The sequence below is a fragment of the Heterocephalus glaber genome, unplaced genomic scaffold, assembly GCF_053883595.1.
Source record: "Heterocephalus glaber isolate CG9 unplaced genomic scaffold, H.glaber_assembly_v1.0 deba00001577, whole genome shotgun sequence".
Taxonomy (NCBI): Eukaryota; Metazoa; Chordata; class Mammalia; order Rodentia; family Bathyergidae; genus Heterocephalus; species Heterocephalus glaber.
Genome location: NW_028258358.1, coordinates 15,053,186 through 15,074,495, shown reverse-complemented (window position 1 = coordinate 15,074,495; position 21,310 = coordinate 15,053,186). Strand labels below are relative to the sequence as shown.

General features: G+C 37.7%; 1 long non-coding RNA gene, 1 other non-coding gene and 1 pseudogene across 2 annotated transcripts in view; all 3 read right to left on the bottom strand.

Moving 5' to 3' along the window:
• Positions 1–21,310, bottom strand: part of LOC101708059 (uncharacterized) — a 29,548-nt gene that overhangs the window by 1,663 nt on the left and 6,575 nt on the right. The gene's annotated exons all lie outside the window — the stretch shown is intronic.
• On the bottom strand, positions 2,408–2,514 carry LOC147823517 (U6 spliceosomal RNA). The gene has a single exon (XR_015443746.1). It is a non-coding gene; the product is annotated as a U6 spliceosomal RNA (small nuclear RNA).
• Positions 8,695–14,060, bottom strand: LOC101707686 (large ribosomal subunit protein uL13-like; annotated as a pseudogene).

Here is a 21,310-nt window from a genome sequence, read left to right as displayed (position 1 = left end):
TAAATAAAGAAAAAAGAAGAATAGTTTTCATTCTCTTCATTTTTTTCCTCATTTATGCATTTTAAATGAGAACCAATCAATAATACTGGTTATGACTACCTCAGTGTCTTTTCACATCCTCCCCATATAATGCTGGGAATATTTTGGAAGAGTCAACTACAGTAGTTTGGAGTCAAAGTTTTGCCAATGTGAATCTGTAGACATTTGTAACTTCTTGCCTTCTCTCTAGTCTTACTATCATTGACTCCTTTCAGGCCATCATCACGCAGTCTGTTACTTGAGGCTTCCTATGTCCAGTCTGTTCACTAATCCCAACTCTGCACTGGCATGATAACAACCATCTGTTATACATTCAGGATAAATAATTGCTTAGAAAAGAACTACCTAAGTGAACTAGAGAGTAACCAAAAACATGCAAAAGCTGAAGAGAAGCTGAGGAGTCAACATTTGAAGGGAGGTGCAACAGATGAGGAATAGAGCTAGAATGAAATGAGGTATGGAATCCTGAAAAGACATGGAGGAATATTAAATGCGATTGTTATTGTTGTTGTTATTTGGTGGTTGGGAATGCTAGGCAAGTGCTTTATCACCAAACTATATAGAAATGCATATTTCTAAGTGACAAAGGCTAATCTGAAAAAGCTACATACTGTTTGTATATTTTCCACTATATGACATTAAGAGAAAAGCACAATTCTGGAGATAGTAAAAAGATCATGTTTAAATTATATGTTTAATTTCATGTGTAAATTAAATTTAAAATGTCATTTTTGTCATATTTTATTTATCATGTTTTATGCTTTTAGCTGTAAAGTTTAGTCCACCTTTGTAGAACTAGTAATCTCAATAAAATATTTTTTGAACAAAAGGTTATTGGAAAAATAAATTGAAAGGATGTCATTTTAATGCTACTTCTGAATAAAATAAGTAACATTGGTATCTTTTTGTATAGAAATGAATGAATTTATTACTTTAAATGCATGTTATTCTTTTTGTTTACTAACATATTTTATTAAATAATAAACAGTATCTCTCAGAGTCTGGTAGCTTTTAAAAGAATTTTTTCTCTAGTAAGTTAAAAAAAACAACAAAAAAACTGTGAGCTCCCTCTACTGGCTCTATAGTAGCATATCAAACTAAATTTTGTTTTTATTTAGAAATAAATGAGAAAATGGTTCATGTCATTAATTCAATTTGCCAATATTAAAGAGACCGGTTTTAAGTTGTTTTCCATAGTATTAAAAATGTCAAATTATGCTAATATGCCACTAATATTGACAAGTAAGATTAGCATTTCAATATAAATATTAAAGTTTTATTCAGTATGTGCCTGAACCACTTGATAGAATCCTAACTGTAATATCATGAAAATGTGCTTTAAATAAGAAAATTTTCTACATGCACCACATGTTAAGGAAAATTTCAGGTTTTAAATTTATTGTGACTTTCAAATTGCAGGGACCATAAAACCTGTATGTTGTGTTTATAAGTTAATGTATCATTGATTAAAAATACCATATGTTGGGCCAGGGATTTAGCTCAGTGATTTCACCACCTGCTGCACAAGCACAAGGGCCCAAGTTTGATCCATGGTACCAAAAAAAAAAAAAAAATACCATATGTTGGAGCTAGGATGACTATAAAATTTTTACACAGTTAAGCAAGGATTTATATGATTATGAGTATCTATAAATATTTTTGTCATGACAACATATTTTATTATGTGCTGATTTATGGTGTACTTTATAAAATTTCAAGATATCTTTTTCTTTATATGATTTCTATTTTTATGATCCAGATTATTGATTTGTGTCTCAGTGGTAAACATTCAATCTTTCTATTTATCTACTAAATTTTTAAACTTTTTTTGTATTGTACTTAAAATTCCTTAAGGATGTCTTTAAAAAATTAGTTCTGGTTTTTATGTCTTACAAGTTTTATTTTGTCCTTATTTGTTCTTTTTGTTTTGACTGATAGTCCTCAGCCAAACTGCTCATGCCTCTTAAAAAAGCCATTACTTTTCCTCAGGAGGCTGAAGTAGGGGGATTGCAAGTTTGAGGCCAACCTGGGCAACTTAATGAGGTGATGTATCAAAATAAAATTTATAAAACAAATTAGAGTAAAACATCTTATGAGTCATATATTTTTAAAAATTCATTAAGTTTGGCCGGGGATTTAGCTCAATGGTTTTGCCTCCTGCTGCACAAGCACAAGGACCCGAGTTCGATCCCCGGGACAAAAAAAAAATTCATTAAATTTATTGGTACATTTTAGGTATACAGTATGATGACATTCATTGGGAATTTGTACTTTCACATTGGGAATTTGTACCTATACATGATATATCTTGGTTCTTATTTTCCCCCATTCCCCTGCCCTCCCTTCAAAAAAAATTCCTGTCCTCCAAAAAAATATGGAATGCTTCATGAATTTGCATGTCATCCTTGCGCAGGGGCCATGCTAATCTTCTCTCTATTTTTCCAATTTCAGTATATGTGCTGCCAAAGCAAGCACATGACTCATATTGTAATGAGATCCTTGCATAGCATGTATGAAGCCCTAGGTTCAATCCCCAGTACTGCAAAACAACAAAAACAAAACCCAAGAAAGTAGTTATTTTTCTTGGTTGGTTCATGAGCTCAATACTGATTAATAAATATAGGAAATCTCACATGTGGTGGAAGGTAAGGCAACAAATACTCAAAACTCATCATTTCCTAATAATTTCACTTCATTTATTTTAATATATGCTTATCTGGTTATTTACAGCGTTGTTGTCTGAATGGTGAAAATACAGCATACTCTGCGCTCAATAGTATCATATTTGTAACTTGAAATCCTCTACAGTGGGAATATTTACACTATGGAAATTGGCAAACTCTACAAAACTGAACTTGATTTATTGTTTTATGGACTGTCTGATGTAAGAAAGTGATGTAGGAAATGTTACAGACACAAGCATTTGAGGAAAAACCAACTATAACATTTTGTGAGAACCAACTGGCTACAAGGAATTCACAATAAAGGAACTGTGTATTTTATTTTTATTTGTAAATTATATGCTACAATTTTTTTATATTAGTGAAATCTATGAACATACCATTTGTTTTCTAGAAAGTGAACTGTTACACCCCTAGATGTAGTACAGGCAGGCAAGCAATTAAAAGAGCTCAGGTAATGACATCCCAAAATATAACACTTTGAACTGAGGACACCTGGGGGATGATCCATCCAGCAAGGACTATCTGTGAGTGCTGCTTATCTGCCTTAAAGATGGGTCCTCCAAAAAGAACTCAAATATTATGAATCCCCTCTCTAGGAACCTTGTCAACTAGGGATGATCAACGTGGATCACAGGAAAAGAGACTGAAGGTGACACCATGCCCAGACAATCATTTTTCTCCCAGAGGCTGCTCAGAAACAACTTTTGTTAACCGAATGATGTTTTTCCAGCATAACAACACAACCTTTCTTCACCATGCATTTCTTCTCCTCACTCACCCATAAACTGTATCACTGCCACCTCTAGAAGCCCCAGGATCTTATTCCTTTCTGTAGCTCATTAATGCTTTAATCATCTGATCCTTCTTCAAGGCTCATTTAAAAAAATTTTTAATTATATATTAATTGGTACATTTTAGGTATACAATACATTTACATTTATCATTGGGTGCTTGTACCTGCACCTGATGTATCTTAGTTCTTATTTTTTTCCCCATTACCTATGTGCCCTTCACCCCCACCACCCTTCCCTATTTAAATAGACTTTGTTTCTATTTTTTTTTCTTTCTCATAATTTTTCCTTTCCTTTCTTCCCTTTCCCCTTCCCCTCCTGCCACCCCTTCACCTTTGGACCTTTTCCTATTTCAAATTATCAATTATTCATTTTAATCATTTTCATCTTTATTTACACTTTCAGTTTCTCACACTAGAGAAACTATTCGGTATTTACACGTGTGTCCTATTTATTTCACTTAAGAGTATGGCCTCAATATGCATCCATTTAGCTATAAATGACTCTAGTTTCTCATTCTTTATGTCTGAGTAGTACTCCATTTTATAAAAAAACCACATCTTCTTTATCCAGTTTCCAGTTGATGGTCACTTGGGCTGTTTCCAAGCTTTAGCTATTACAAACTGTGCTGGTATGAACATAGGTGCACATATATCGCTGTGGTATGATTCTTTTAATTCTTTGGGGAAGATACCCAGTAGGGGAATAGCTGGGTCAAATGGGACTTCCAGTCCTAGTTCTTTGAGGTATCTCCATATGGATTTCCACAGTGGTTGCTCCAGTCTGCACTCCCACCAACAATGGAGAAGGGTTCCTTTCTCTCCACACCCCCGCCAGCATTTGTTATTGGTTGATTTCTTGATAGCAGCCATTCTTTCTGGGCTTAGGTGGAAGGAATCTCAGTGTTGTTTTCATCTGCATCTCTCGAATGACCAGTGATGTTGAACATTTTTTCATATATTTATTTGCTGTTTTTACTTCTTTGTCTGAGAAATGACTGTTCATTTCAGATGCCCATTTTTGAATTGGGTCTTTGAATTTTGGGGGTCTGATTGTTTTCAATTCTTTATATATTCTAGATAGTAGACCTTTGTCGGAGGTACAGCTGCTAAAAATTTCTTCCCATATTGTAGGTTGTCTCTTAGCTCTGTTGGTAGTTTCTCTTGCAGTGCAGAAGCTTTTTAATAAGATGAAGTCCCAGTTGTTGATTCTTTGTGTGAGTTCCCATGCTACTGAAGTTTTATTCATAAAGTCTTTTCCTATGCCAATGTCATTGAGAGTTCTACCTAACTTATCTTCCAGCAAGTTTACTGTTTCTGTCTTGATATTTAGCTCTTTATCCACTTCAATCTTAGTTTAGTGCACTGTGATAGGTATGGGTCTAGTTTTAATCTTTGGCAGGTTGAAATACAGTTTTTCCAACACCATTTATTAAATAGGCTATCTTTCCTCCAATGAGGGTGATTGGCTCCTTTGTCAAAGATGAGGTGGCTGAGTGTGTCTGGAGTTGTTTCTGCATCTTCTAATCTATTCCACTGATCCTTGGGTCTGTTTCTTTGCCAGTACCATGCTGTTTTTGTCACAGTAGCTTTGTAGTATAGTTTCAAGTTGGGGATTGTGATACCCACAGCCATGTCTCTGTTGCCCAGAATTGCTTTTGCTATTCTAGGTTTCTTCTGCTTCCAAATAAATTTTTGGATTGTTTTCTCTAGTTCTGTGAAGTATATTGTTGGAATTTCAATCAGTATTGCATTAAATCTATATAGTAGTTTTGGAAGTATGGCCATTTTCACTATATAAATTCTTCCTACCCAGGAACAAGGGATATCTTTCCATTTTCTTATATCCTCTTCAATCTCCTTCTTCAGAGTGCTGCAGTTTTCAGTGTAGAGGTCTTTTGGTTCCTTTGTTAGGTTGATTCCTATTCATTTTTTTAGATGCTATTGTAAAAGGAATTATTTCCTGAATTTTTCTCTCAATGGGTCTGCTATTTGCGTATAAGAAGGCTACTGTCTTTTGAGTGTTGACCTTATATCCAGCTACTCTACTGAATCTGTCAGTTAGGTCTAGAAGGCTTTTGACCAAGATTTTTGGGTCTTCTATGTAAAGTATCATATCAGCAGCAAATAATGACAGTTTCACTTCTTCCTTTCCTATCTTGATTCCTTTTATTTCTTTCTCTTTTCTAATTGCTATGGGTAATGTTTCCAGAACTACATTGAACAGGAGTGGTGATAGTGGGCATCCTTGTCTTGTTCCTGATTTTAGCACGAAAGTTTTCAGTTTTTGACCATTTAGTATGATGCTGGCTGTTGGCTTTTCATAGATAGCCTTAATCAGGTTGAGATAAAGACCTTCTATTCCAATTTTCTGTAGAGTTTTTATCATGAATGGGTGTTAGATTTTGTCAAATGCCTGTTCTGCATCTATTGAGATGATCATATGGTTTTTGTCCTTGACTCTGTTAATATAGTGTATTACATTTTTTGATTTACGGATGTTGAACCATCCTTGCATCCCTGGGATAAATATGACTTGGTCAGGGTGTATGATCTTCTTGATGATCCTCTGTATTGTTTGCCAGTATTTTGTTGAGGATGTTTGCATCTATGTTCATTAGGGAGATTGGTCTGTAGTTCTCTTTTTGGGTTGGGTCTTTCCCTGATTTTGGAATCAAAGTAACACTTGCTTCCAGGAAAGAATTTGGAAGCCTTGCTTCCCTTTCAGTTTCCTTGATGAGTTGAAAGAGTAATGGCGATAGTTCTTCTTTAAATGTCTTGTAGAATTCAGCAGTGAATCCATCAGGATCTGGGCTTTTCTTTGTTGGTAAATTTTTTATTGCATTTTTAATTTCACTCATTGTTATTGGGGTGTTTAGAATTTCTATATCTTCTTCATTTAACTTTGATAATTTGTATGTATCTAGGAATCTGTCGATTTCTTCTGTGTTTTCCAGTTTATTAGAGTACAGGTTCTCAAAGTAGATATTGATGATCCAATGAATTTCTGTTGGATCTGTTGTGGCTTCACCTTTTTCATTCTTAATTGCATGGATTTGAGCCTTTTCTTTCCTTTTTTTGATAAGATTGGCTAAAGGTTTATTGATTTTATTTATTCTTTCAAAAAACCAGCTCTTCGATTCATTGATTTTTTTGTATCATTCTCTTAGTCTCCATTGCATTGATTTCTGCTCGGATCTTTATAATTTCCTTTCTTGCACGAGCTTTGGGTTTTGTTATGCTCTTCTTTTTCTAGGAGCTTGAGGTTCTGCATTAGGTTATTTAACTGAGTTCTCTCTGTTGTCCTAATATGGGCAGTCACTGCTATGAATTTCCCACATAGAACTGCTTTCATTGTGTCCCACAGATTCTTGTATGTTGTACTGGCATTATCATTTACTTGTAGAAACTGTCTAATTTCTTCTTTAATTTTTCTGTGACCCATTGGTTGTTCAGGAGAGTGTTATTCAATTTCCATGTGTTTGTGGGTGTTCTGCAGTTTCTTATGTTATTGATCTCCAATTTTATTGCACTATGGTCTGATAATATATAGGGGATAACTTCAGTTCTTTTACATTTACTTAGATTTGCCCTATGAGCTAGCATGTGATCTATTTTGGAGAATAATCCGTGTGCAGCTGAAAAGAATGTGTATTCTGATTTTGTGGGTTGGAACACTCTATAAACATCTCTTAAGTCCATTTGTTCAATAGCTTGGTTCAGTTCTAGAATTTCCTTGTTAATTTTTTTCCAAGATGATCTGTCTATTTGTGATAGAGGGGTGTCGAGGTCCCCTACTACAATTGTGTTAGTGCTTATTTGGTTTTTCATGTCCATTAATATTTGTTTTGTATAGTTGGGGCATTCATATTTGGTGCATAAATATTTAGGATTGTCACCTCTTCCTCTTGGATTGTTCCCTTCACAAGGATGTAGTGACCATCTTTGTCTCTCTTAATTAGTTTTGATTTGAATTCTACTTTGTCTGCAAATAAGACTGCTACCCCAGCTTTTTTCTGGGATCCTGTCCCGTGGAGAATTGTTTTCCCTTGTTTTACTTTCAGTCCATGAATTTCCTTTTGAGTTAGGTGTGTTTCTTGTATACAGCATATTGCTGGGTTTTGCTTCTTAATCTATTCTGTCAGTCTGTTTCTTTTGATTGGTGAATTGAGGCCATTAACATTGATAGTTATAATTGAGAGATATTGACTCATTCTTGCCATGATGTTTTATTGTTGTTGGCTCTTTTCTTATTCTTCCCCCTTTCCCTTTAGTGCCTTACCTTGCCTGGTGTCTTCTCTCTGTTGGCCCTCATGGAGTTGTGACCTTCATTGTCTTTTTCTAGGATACTGCATAAAATTGTTTGGACTGCTGGTTTGGTGTTCATGAAATTTCTCAGATATTCTTTGTTGTGAAAGTATCTAATTTCCCCATCGATTTTGAAAGATAATTTTGCCAGATACAACAGTCTAGGTTGGAAGTTATTTTCTTTTAGGGCTTGAAATACTTCACTCCAGGCTCTCCTTGATTTGAGGGTTTGTGTTGAGAAATCTGAAAGACTCATATTTTATAGGACTCCTGTGCATACATGCATAATTAAGTATATTTTCTCTTGTTAATCTGTCTTATGGACCTAGGAAGGTGAAGGGAAGCCATTAATTCCTTTCTACATAGTCAATTCTCTGAGGATCCTGTAGACTCATTACTTGTCCATTCTCAAGGGCAGTACAGTGGATTTAAAATATGTTCACACATGGGCCAGGGATTTAGCTCAGTGGTTCTGGTGCCTGCCTGAAGCTCAAGGTCCTGAGTTTGATCCCTGGTACCAAAAAAAAAAAAAAAAAAAAATGTTCACCCATTCTTTTATATGCTTCCTATCTAAAGACAAGACTTAATTTTTCTCCCCCTAAAAATGGGTTGTACTTAATGACTCTAATGAATCAATTCAGGATGTTTGAAACTAACATGTTTTTCACTTGCTTGCTTAATCCATTGGGAGCCAGTGCTGGATTGATTCTTTGAACCAGGGTCTCCAAAATAGCTCAGGTCTAACTTTCTCATTTCCTACAGACTTTGGAAAGGATATGGCTCAAAGAAGATGTATTGTCTTGGAGTTGTATGAGAGAAGAAGGGAGTGATACCTAAACTGCCATGTTTAAAGAATCTCTTGCATGGTATATCTATTTTTCCAAAAGACTTAATCTTTTATTATTGCCAAAAATAGAACAAAATCATACAATTAGTTGAAAAGGTTTTAAAGGCATACAATATATGAGAAAATGGAAGAGCAAGAAATATCATATAAAACATTTTACTTTTTTTCAGTACCAGGGATTGAACTCAGGACCTTGTGCTTATGAGGCAGGCACAGCACTACTGAGCTACATCCCCTGGCCCTAACATTTTACTTTTAAGTTTAAGTAATTTTAATGAACAAAGTATAAAGAATGACCAATATTTCTTGAATTAATGCTTTTGGACCATCAATCAACCTTTTAAAATATTTCTTCCAATTGAAATTTATAAAAAAATAAAAAAAGGACCACATTCTTTTTGTATTTTTCCTCTTGTACCTTCAAAATTGTAATTAGCAAACCGTTCAAGGCATTTGTCATTTGTACCCAGCACTAGAAGCATTCCTTTTGAAATGTTTTGTTGCTATTATTGATATTTGTAAAGCTCAAATACTGAAGAAACTGTTTTACTTTTCTCATTGCTGAGACAAAATACCAGACACCCAAAGTTAAAGGAGGAAAGGTTTATTTCAGTTTATAATTTGTAGAGGTTTCAGTCCATAGTTGGCTGGCTCAAAATCATAATGACATGGCACAGGGCCATCACAGAGAAGGAACAGTCCATGGCAAGCAGGCAGGAGACAGCAAAGCAGGAAGGAGGAGGAGGAGGAAGAAGAAGAAGATGTAGAAGCAGCAGAAGCAGAAGCAGCAGCAGCAGCAGCAGGAGAAGCCCATGTTCCATCTCTCCTTTTGTATTCCATCCATGCTGTAAACCTTTTGGGGCACCCTTAATCCCAGCATCACACCCTTAATACCAGCATCACATGGTTAACCCCAGTATCACACTCTTAATCCACATTCTCACACCCTAATCCAGCCACCTTTGAAACTCCCTACCTATGACCACATGAGGCTTTGGGGGAGACATCTAGATACAAGCCATAACACTAACTTAGACATAAATAATAATGTGCTTTGACATCACTATTTTGTGAGACTAATTTTTTATTTTAGTATCTTATTTCATCTTATTTTTAATTAAATAGCAATTGCATTTTATCGATTGAATCTAACCTGAGTTCTTGCAGAAGGTAACTTGTTTTTTCTATCACCTTTCAAAGTGATCTCGGAAAAGTCATTCCATATGTTTAGACCCCCAAGTTTCTTATCTTTAAATATGAAGACATTAAACTAGTTTGTCTCTCCCAATTAGTTTCTGTGATTTTTGGGAGGCGGGATTGAGACAGGGTCTTACTTATAGCCCAGGCTGGCCTCAAACTCATGGCAATCCTCCTGCCTCAGCCTCCCCAGTGCTGAGATTACAGGTGTGTGCCACCACTCCTGGTGGTTTCTGTATTTTTTTTTCTTTATAAATAATTTATTCATTTCTGGTGACAAAGAGGGAAGGGGCGAGAGCCAGGGCCGCAATCCCTTAGCGGCACACCCTCCCAGTCTGCGCACCTCTAGCTCTGGCCCGAGAGGTAGCAGCTACCCCTCCCATCCTGACAGTTGCAGAGTATGGCATTTGGCCACATGGGCAGAGGAGAAGGGCAGTGCCACCCCAGCAGTGTCTCAGCACTGCACCAAAGTAAGGGTGCTTCTATCATCACTTTTCTAAGGCTCTCTCCACAAGGAGCAGGTCAGAAATTCCATCTGTACATGACTTAAAGCTCAGGAAAAGACCTTGCACAGGAATAGACTACGACACCTTCTTTTTCCCCAGCTCTCTAAGTCTCACATTGCTTGTGGCACCTGGACAGCCACCCCTAGGTCCCCCACATCCTAGGGTGGTGATGGAGGAAGGGCAGGCCAGGCCAAGCATGAGGCATAAACAGTTTTTATTGGGCTCAGACCAGGAGTCCATGGGTCTTGAGGACCTCTGTGAATTTGCTGATTTTTTTCACGTTCTTTTCGGCCTGTTTCCGTAGCCTCATAATCTGTTTCTTCTTCCAGTAGTGGTTCTTGGCCTTCTCCTTCCTTTTCTCCTCCAGGGTGGCTGTCACCGCCTGGTACTTCCAGCCAACCTCATGAGCCAGGCGGCCCAGATGGGCAAACTTCCTTGTAGGCTTCAGGCAGACCACCTTGAGGGCAGCAGGAACCACCATCCGCTTTTTCTTGTCATAGGATGGCGGGATCCCACCGAACACCTTGAGGTGGCCCAGGGCGGCCTAGCCTCGTTTGATCTTGTGTGGCAGCATACCTCACATGGTCTGCCAGAAGACGCGGCTGGGGGCCCGGAAGTGGTAGGGCCCTCGGAACTGGTGGGTGTTCATCCGCTTGCGGAGGAAGGCCAGGTACTTTACTGGGGGGAGAGCACAGCACGCCTGCCTGGTCTGTCAGACCTGACAACCCCCAGGTGACCAGAGCCCCAGGCTCTGATCCTGCTTCCAGACTGAAAAGCCTCAGCACCCATGGGGAGACCCATTCCAGGGCTCATCCCGGGCTCTAACTTATACTTATTTCTGCAGAAGTTGCCAGAAATATTAATCCCTCGCAGTGCACAACCACCACCTTCCGGCCCAGCAGAACCTGCTTGGCCACGATGGCCGCCAGACGGCCCAGCAGATGGCCTCAGCCATCCAGCACCAGGACCTGCCCCTCCGCCATCTTTGGCAGCCACCTGGGAAAGGGTTTCTGTATTTTTAGACATTTATTGAGAAGAGTATTAATTATATGCTGTGATGCGAAGAATACTAAACTCAGTTCTTATCTTGAAAGAAATTAAACTTTGACAAAATTAAATCCATACAATTAGAATTAGACCAGTTAAATGTTAGAAGAGTTCAGAAGGAGAGGTGAGTAGAGGCTTGTAGGGGTTAGAGAAATGCAAAGCAAAAATAATACAGTGTGAAACTGAAGAATCTGCATTTGAGGGACTCTCTCAGCCAAAACTTAGAAAGATTATTATTGCAACCTTAGCATAAATAAGTTTTTCATTTTTTGTTCAGCACTGGGGATTGAACCTAGGGCTTCTACTCTTGGTAGACAACTGCTGTACTCCTGAGCTACATCCTCAGCCCTTTTTAAAATTTTGTTTTTGAAACAGTATTGCTAAATTGCCCAATTGAATATTTTGTGATTTGAATTTTTTTTAAATACCAGGGTCTTGACACTATCAACACTAGTCCACTTCCAACATTTCACATGAACCATTACAGTCTTCTCCTGTCTTTCCCTTTTCTACCACTCCATCTGATCCCTTCGCAGGCACAACACTTTCTCCACCCTCTACCTCTCCCTCCCGCCCCCAGGCCTGTACATTTCCCTGTAACCCATTCCCAAGCAGCTCCATACATTCTGCATATAAATGCAATTATGGCCTTCTGTTGTTCATGTAAACTAGTTGTGGTTCAAATTTAAGGGGGTGGAACTTTCAATATCCACTGGCAGGGGGTATCAGTGAAGGTATGGGGCTTCACATTGCTGGTGGGTGCTTATCTCCATGCAATATTTTTATCTGCTGGTGAGTATCCACCATTACTGAATAATTCACAGAAAGAAGAGTGGTGGCCCCTACTTTGCTCACCCATATTGGCTGGTTCTCTTATAAGTATTCTTCACACCCTTAAACTTTCGACTACCCTTAAACTTTCCAAACTGAAAACCAATAGTGTATTCAGCAGTATTTTTTTAGAAGAGTTCCATAATATACGAAAGCAATACTACTAGGACTAGTATACTTTTAATACACTGAGCTCTTTATCTTATTTTTTTAAGACAGGGTCTTGATCTGAAGTTCAGGCTGTTCTTGAGCTCACTGTGTAGCCCAGGCTGGCCTTGAACTTACAGCAATCTTCCTGACTCAGCTTCCTGAGTGCTGAGATTACAGGCATGCCCCACCATGCCCGTCTGAGCTTTTTATTTTTTTATTTTTATTTTTTTGTATTAAATTCTTTTATTGGTACAGTGTAGGTATACAACACAATTACATTTCTCATTGGGAATTGTACCTTTTTATGCATCTTGGTTCATATTTTTTCCCCATTCCTAGCCCTCCCTTCACACCCTTCACCCTTCCCTATTTACAAAGACTTTATTTCCATTTTTTCCATTTCTCAGCATTTTTCCTTTCCCTTCTTTCCTTTCCCCTGTGCCTCCCACTACCCCTACCCCTTTGGACCTTTTATTCCTATTTTACATTATCGATTATTCATTCTAATCATTGGTACATTTTAGGTATACAATATAATGACATTCATCATTGGAAATTTGCACCTTTACATAGTCTCTCTTGGTTGTTTTTCACCCTTGCCCAGCCCTCCCTTCAACCCCTCCAGCCCTCCCTATTTACAAAAATTTTGTTCCTATTTTTCCATTTTCTCATATTAATCCCATTCCCTTCTATCCTTTCCCTTAGCCCTGCCACTTCCTTCCCCTTTGCCCCTTTTCTTCCTATTTCACATGACCTATTATACATTTAGTCCTTATTTACACTTTCAGTTTCTCACACCAGAGAAACTATTCAGTATTTATACATGTGTGTCCTATTTATTTCACTTAAGAGTATTGCCTCAATGTGCATCCACTTAGCTATAAATGTCTCTAATTTCTCATTTTTTATGGCTGAGTAGTACTCCATTTTATTAAAAAATCACAATTTTTTTATCCAGTCTCCAGTTGATGGGCATTTGGGCTGTTTCCAAGTTTTAGCTATTACAAACTGTACTGCTATGAACATGGGTGCACATATATCACTGTGGTATGATTCTTTTAATTCTTTGGGGAAGATCCCCAGCAGTGGAATAGCAGGGTCAAATGGGATTTCCAGTCCTAGTATACTTTGAGGTATCTCCATACTGATTTCCACAGTGCTTGCACCAGTCTACACTCCCACCAGCAGTGGAGCAGGGTTCCTCTTTCCCCACAGCCCCACCAGCATTTGTTATTGGTTGATTTCATGATAGCAGCCATTCTTTCTGGAGTGAAGTGGAATCTCAGTGTTGTTTTCATTTGCATCTCTCGAATGACCAGTGACATTGAACATTTTTTCATGTATTTATTTGCTATTTCTACTTCTTTGTCTGAGAAATGTCTGTTCATTTCAGATGCCCATTTTTGGATTGGGTCTTTAAATTTGGGAGGTCTGATCTTTTTAAGCTCTTTATAGATTCGAGATAGTAGACCTTTGTCTGAAGAAGAGCAGGTGAAGATTTTTTCCCACATTGTGGATTGTCTCTTCACACTGCTGGTGGTTTCTCTTGCTGTGCAGAAGCTTTTTAATAAGAAGAGATCCCATTTGTTGATTGTTTGTGCTAGTTCACAGGCAACTGAGGTTTTGTTCATAAAATCTTTTCCTACACCAATGTCTTCAAGAGTTCTACCTAACCTCTGTTCCAACTGGTTCAGAGTTTCTATTTTAATATTTAGATCTTTAATCCATTTTGATTTTAGTTTAGTGCATGGTGAGAGATACAGGTCTAGTTTTAATCTTTGGCAAGTTGAAGCCCAGTTTTTCCAGCACCATTTATGAAAGAGGCTATCTTTCCTCCAGTGAGGGTGTTTGGCTCCTTTGTCGAAGATGAGATGGCTGAGTGGGTCTGGCATTGTTTCTGCATCTTCTAATCTGTTCCACAGGTCCTCAAGTCTGTTTCTTTGCCAGTACCATGATGTTTTTATCACAGTAGCTTTGTAGTATAGTTGCAGGTTGGGGATTGTGATACCCCCTGCCATGTCTCTGTTACCTAGAATTGCTTTTGCTATTCTGGGTCTCTTCTTGCTCCAAATGAATTTTTGGATTGTTTTCTCAAGGTCTGTGAAGTATGCTGCTGGGATCTCAACTGGAATTGCATTAAATCTATATAGCAGTTTTGGAAGTATGGCCATTTTCACTATATTAATCCTTCCTACCCAGGAGTAGGGGATGTCTGTCCATTTTCTGATATCATCTCCAATCTCTCTTTTCAGAGTGCCATAGTTTTCAGAGAAGAGGTCTTTGATTTCTTTTGTTAGGATGATTCCTAGGTATTTCAGGTTTTTGGATGCTATTGTGAAAGGATTTGCCCTATTTCTCTCTCAGTGAGTCTGTCATTTGTGTAGAGGAAAGCTATTGATTTTCGTGTGTTGACCTTGTAACCAGCTACTTGACTGACTTTGGTTATTAAGTCTAGAAGACTTTTGGTGGAGTTCTTGGGGTCTTCTATATAGAGTATCACGTCATCTGCAAATAATGACAATTTGACTTCTTCATTTCCTATCTTTATTCCTTTTATTTCTTTCTCTTGTCTAATTGTTGTGGCTAATGTTTCCAGAACTATATTGAACAAGAGTGGTGATAGTGGACATCCTTGTCTTGTTCCTGATTTTCGTGGGAAGGATTTCAGTTTTTGGCCATTTAGTATGATACTGGCTGTTGGTTTTTCATAGATGGCTTCTATCAGTTTGAGGCAGAGACCATCTATTCCAATTTTTTGTAGGGTTTTTATCATAAATGCATGTTGGATTTTTGTCAAATGCTTTTTCTGCATCTATGGAGAGAATCATATGTTTTTTGTCCTTGGCTCTATTGATATAGTGTATTACATTAATTGATTTTCATATATCGAACCATCCCTGCATCCCTGGGATGAATCCCACTTGATCAGGGTGTATGATCTTCTTGATGATCTTCTGCATTCTTTTTGCCAGTATCTTATTAAGGATTTTTGCATCTATGTTCATTAGTGAGATTGGCCTATAGTTCTCTTTTTCGGTTGGGTCTTTCTCTGCTTTGGGGATCAAGGTGATGCTTGCTTCCAGGAATTAATTTGGGAGTATTGCTTCCCTTTCAATTTCATTGAAGAGTTTAAACAGTAGTGGCAGCAGTTCCTCTCTAAATATCTTGTAGAATTCAGCAGTGAAGCCATCAGGGCCAGGGCTTTTCTTAGGTGATAAGTTTTTAATTACGTTTTCAATTTCATTGGTTGATATTGGGTTGTTCAGAATTTTTAGGTTTTCTTCATTCAACTTTGGTAATTCATATGTATCTAGGAATCTGTCCATTTCTGTGCTGTCCATCTTATTGGCATATAGGTTCTGGAAGTAGGTATTGATGATCCTCTGGATTTCTGCTGGGTGTGTTGTAGTTTCACCCTTTTCATTCCTAATTGCATGGATTTGGGACTTTTCTTTCCTTTTTCTGACAAGGTTGACTAAAGGTTTATCAATTTTGTTGATTCTTTCAAAGAACCAACTCTTGGCTTCATTGATTTTTTGTATTGTTCTCTTAGTCTCCATTGCATTGATTTCTCCTCTGATCTTTATAATTTCTTCCCTTGTATGAGCTTTGGGGTTGTCCTGTTCTTCTTTTTCTAGAAGCTTGAGGTTCAGCATCAGGTTAATTGGGCTCATTCTGTTTTCCTAATATGCGTAGTCACTGCTATGAATTTCCCTCCTAAGACTGCTTTCATTGTGACCCATAGATTCCGATGTGTTGTACTGTCATTGTCATTTAATTGAAGGAACTGTCTGATTTCTTCTTTAATTTCCTCTGTGACCCATTGGTTATTCAGAAGTGTGTTGTTCAATTTCCATGTGTTTATGAAATTTTTTGAGTTTCTTTTGCTATGGATCTCCAATTTCATCACACTATGGTCTGATAATATACAGGGGATAACTTCAATTCCTTTGCACTTACTTAAACATGTTCTGTGTGTGAGTATGTGGTCTATTTTGGAGAATGACCCATGTGCAGCTGAGAAGAATGTGTACTCTGATTGTGTGGGGTGGAAGACTCTGTAAACATCTGTTAAGTTCATTTGTTTAAGAGTTCGATTGAGTTCTAGTATTTCATTACTTATTTTTAGTCTAGTTGATCTATCTATTTGTGACAGTGGGGTGTTGAGGTCCCCCACTACAATTGTATTAGTGCATATATGACTTTTCATATCCGTTAGCATTTGTTTTATAGAGTTGGGTGCACTAGTGTTTGGTGCATAGATATTTATTATTGTCATCTCTTCCTCTTGGATTCTTCCCTTTACAAGGATGTAGTGTCCTTCTTCATCTCTCTTAATTAGTATTGATTTGAAATCTACTTGATCTGCCAAGAGGATAGCTACTCCTGCTTTTTTTTGGGTTCCTGTCACATGCAGTATTGTTTTCCACCCTTTCACTTTCAGTCTATGAGTTTCCTTTTGATTGAAGTGTGTTTCTTGTATGCAACATATTGCTGGATTTTGCTTGTTGACCCATTCTGCCAGTCTATTTCTTTTGATTGGTGAATTGAGATCATTAACGTTGATGGTTATAACTGAAACCTATTGACTTGTCATTGCCATGACTTTTCTTTTTGTTGGGTTCTCCCCCTTTCCATTTAATTTCTTGTCATGCCAGATGGGTTCATTCTGCTTTGCTTCCTGGGGTTGTGATCCTCAATGTCTGTTCCTAGGATATTGTGTAAAATTCTTTGGAGTGTTGGTTTGGTATTCACGAAGTTCCTAAGGTGCTCTTTGTCATGAAAGTATCTTATTTCTCCATCCATTTTGAAAGATAGTTTTGCAGGGTACATCAATCTGGGTTGGAGGCTGTTTTCTTTTAGGGCTTGGAATCTGTCACTCCAAGCTCTTCTTGCCTTGATGGTTTGTGTTGAGAAGTCTGCTGTGATTCTGATGGGCTTTCCTTTGTATGCGATTTGTTTCTTTTCTCTGACTGCTTGGCGAACTTTGTTCTTCTGTTGTGTTTCTGGAATCTTAACAATTATATGCCTATGTGTAGATTTTTTTTGATCAAGGCTACTTGGAGTCCTATATGCCTCACTTATCTGTATGTCAAGCTCTTTTCCCCTGCTTGGGAAGTTTTTTGCCATTATTTCTCTGAAGAGATTTTTTATGTCATCGCCACTCTCTCCTGTTTCTTCATTGAGCCCAATCAGTCTTAGGTTATTCTTTTTTGCATCATCTAGCAGCTGCTGGATTGATTTCTTATGTTCCCTTATAATTTTGGAGCAATTTTTCTTTTCCTGGTCACTAATTGCAATCTTATCTTCTATATGTGAAATTCTGTCCTCACACTGGCTCATTCCGCTGTGTAGACTTTCAATGGAGTTTTTCATGTCCTGGAAATCTATTTGCATCTGTTTTATGGGTTCCATTTGTTTCTTATGTTGGGATTCCATCATGTTCCTCAGCTCCTCTCTAGATTTATTAATCATGTCTTGCACTAGGGGCACAATTTCTCCTGTTATCTGAGAAATTATTTGTGATTTCATTTTTTCCAGATCCCCTTTTGTTGCCAGTTCAGTGGTCCAGGTGGTTGAGTATCAGAGGGTTCCATCTCATTTCCCTTTGGGGTTGCTGTAGGTGATCTGGAAGTCTAGTTTTGAGACTTATTTATGTGTTTTCTCATTTGGACTGGGGCGGGGGCTGTTAGCGCCTGCACGGATTACCTCCTTTGAGCTGGGTGAGGTGGGACAGGGGCCGGGAGCAGTGGTAGGGATTGTGACCCAAAAGCCCTTTCCTGTGGGCTGGGAGCAGCTGGAGGGATGGCGGCCGGGAAAGCCCTTCCTCTGGGCCAGGAGCAGTGGGATGGTGGCTCAGAAGCCCCTCCCTCTGGGCCGGGAGTGGTGGGAAGGATGGTGGCCCGGAAGCCCCTTCCTCTGGGCCAGGAGCAGGGGGACAGAAGGTGGCCCAAAAGCCCTTTCTTCTGGGCTGGGAGCAGCAGCAGGTTTGGTGACCAGGAAGGCCCTTCCTCTGCACCAGGAGCAGTGGGACGATGGCTCAGAAGCCCCTACCTCTGGGCCGGGAACAGTAGGACTCAGTATCTTGGTCTGGTGGTCTGGTGTCCTCTGCGCCTTGGTCATGTGGAATCAGGTGGCTGCCTGTCTGCAGTGGGGTGATTCGGTGTCTTCCGCGTGACTCAGGACCTCGGTAGGGCGTGCACAGAACTGCCTGTCTGCAGCGGGCTGATTTGGCGTCTTCTGCGGGACTGGGGACCTCGGTAGGGCATGGGCAGACCTGCCTGTCTGCAGTGGGTTGATTTGGCGTCTTCCTCGTGACTCAGGACCTCGGTAGGGCATGCACAGACCTGCCTGTCTGCAGCGGGCTGATTCGGCGTCTTCCGTGTGACCTGAGCTTTTTATTTTATTTCATATAAGGAGAGGAAAAAAATTCTCACATTTTAGAAAAGCACTGTCTAATGAAAATATGCAAGCCAAATATGTAATTTTAAGTTTTCCTAATAGTCACTTTAAAAAAAAAGTCCCACAAACAAAGCTCAGGTAGAATTAATTTCATTAACATTGTCTATTTTATTTAACTCAATATATCCAAAATCTCATTATTTCATTATACAATTAATATAAAAATTATTGAGCTATTTTACTTTTGTTGTTACTAAGTATCTGAAATCTGGCACAAATTTTATTTTTTAAAAGAATTTTAAAGTAATATGAGTAGATATTGAAAAGAAAATATAAAAAACACTTCTATGAAAAACATAAAACTTCATAACAAAATAATAAAGAGAATAACAATAGTTAATATATTGCGTATCATAATTTTGTAAGAATGGTCAAAATGTTACTCAGAGTATGAGTCATAAGAAAAGATTCTCTCTTACAAAGAAGAAACACAAAGATAAAAGGACAAAACTTTCTTTTCAATGAACAAAAGAAATCAGTAGTAGAAATAAAAAAAATTAGCTTTTATCTTAAAATAGTTTTGGAAGAAAACAATAGATAATTAGGGAGTTATCTGAACTGCTGCCTATTTCCTATTTATCTATCTTCTGTTCTGGTCTCTCTCTCTCTCTCTCTCTCTCTCTCTCTATATATATATAAATATATATAATCTCTGTATATCCATATATATATATATATATATATATATATATGTATCCAAAAAAATTTAAAAATGTATACATACATCAGGAAAAGAAAAGTAGCATGATTTTTTTTCAACAGATATTTTTTCTCATATGGGGGACCCTAGAGAATGTCGTATATATTGCAGAAAACTACTACATTGTTGGCCCTTGAAGAAGAAATTGAAAATGCAGCAATCTCCCTGACCAAGGTTACCCAAGCAGCAGTTGCTGTACTAATACATGTCTGGAAACTAATGGCCACCACTTTGAGCACCTCTTGTAATTGTAGAGGCCAAAGATAACTTGTATGAATTTCATGATGTATCAGTAAATTTAGTATTAAAATATTTATACAAGTTTTTCTTTACTGAAGTATATATACATTTTTTGGCAGACTCTTTTTTGGCACTGAGTTTTTCATATAATATAAATCACGCAATATTTAAGCTTGTGTGTTTGACTTATTTCACTTAACATTATGTTCTCAACTTTTATCCATTTGCTTATGAATGACTCAAGTTTATCTTTCTTTATGGCAGAGTAGTACTCCATTTTGTATAAATACTATATTTTCTTGGACACACATGTTTAAATATTGCATTGTTTCTCTTGTGTGAGAAACTGAAAGTGTAAATAACAACTAAAATAGATGATAGATTTGGAAAGTAGGAAGAAAAATGTTCAAATGGGAAGGGGAACAAGGGGAGAGGGGAAAGGAAGGGAAGGAAAAGGGAAAAAAGAATAGAAGAAAAAAATGGAAACAAAGTTTTTGTAAATAAGAAGGGAAAGAAAGGTTGAAGGGAAGGGAGAGGAATGAGAGAAAAAAGAATCAAGATATATTATGTACATACAAATTCCTTATAATGAATGTGATCATTATGTATATCAAAGAGACCAAAATAATTAAGAATAAATAAATACAACATTTTCCTTATCCATTCATCTACTGATGGACATACATGCTGTTTCCAAGGTCTAGCTGCTATCAATTGTGCTGAGGCAAACATACATATTTTGATCTTAATACATGTAATTCCAACTAGCTACATAACAAGTGCTTAATGGTCACACATTGCTGGTGGGCTGTGGTACTGGACAGTGTAACTTTAAAACATTAGTGTCTTAAGAAAGCATTTATTTGTGCCTGATGTCTGCTATTCCAGTGTTATTGGTTATTTTCTTTTTTTCAGGTTCTGGTTCCCAAAAGAATAGACTTGAATTTCAAAAGCCCTAATTCAGGTTTTACATCATTACCTTTGTAACAGACAGTTTTGTCCTAAGGAATCAAGAATATCATGTACAAGTGAATCATCTCAAAAGAATATTTATGTGTTCCTCCAGTCTAATTAAAGAACAAGAGAAGGGAAGGATAGGGTACATGCCAAGTTTACTTTTTTCTTCTGATTTTTGGCTTTAAGGATGCAGGCACTTTTACAAAAAATACCTGTTGAAAAAGAAAAATAAAATAATACCAGAGAGACCCTACAAGCTGATCTCCAGGGATTAGATATATATAAGCATGTAAACAGCTACTTGTTATAGAATCCCAAGGTGGAAGTTTTTGAATCTGCTTTCTCTTAGGGATAGCTTTCTTGAGGTATTTATCCATACAATGGCTAAGGAGTGCTGTATCTAGTATATGAATGAACCCCAGGATTCTTGACCCTCATTCTAGGCTGTCAGAATCTTATCCCAAAACTGAGTTTTATTCTCCAGTGTTCATTCATTCAACATATATGGAAAACTTAGTATATACTATAAACTTCTTTAGGCACTAGAGATAT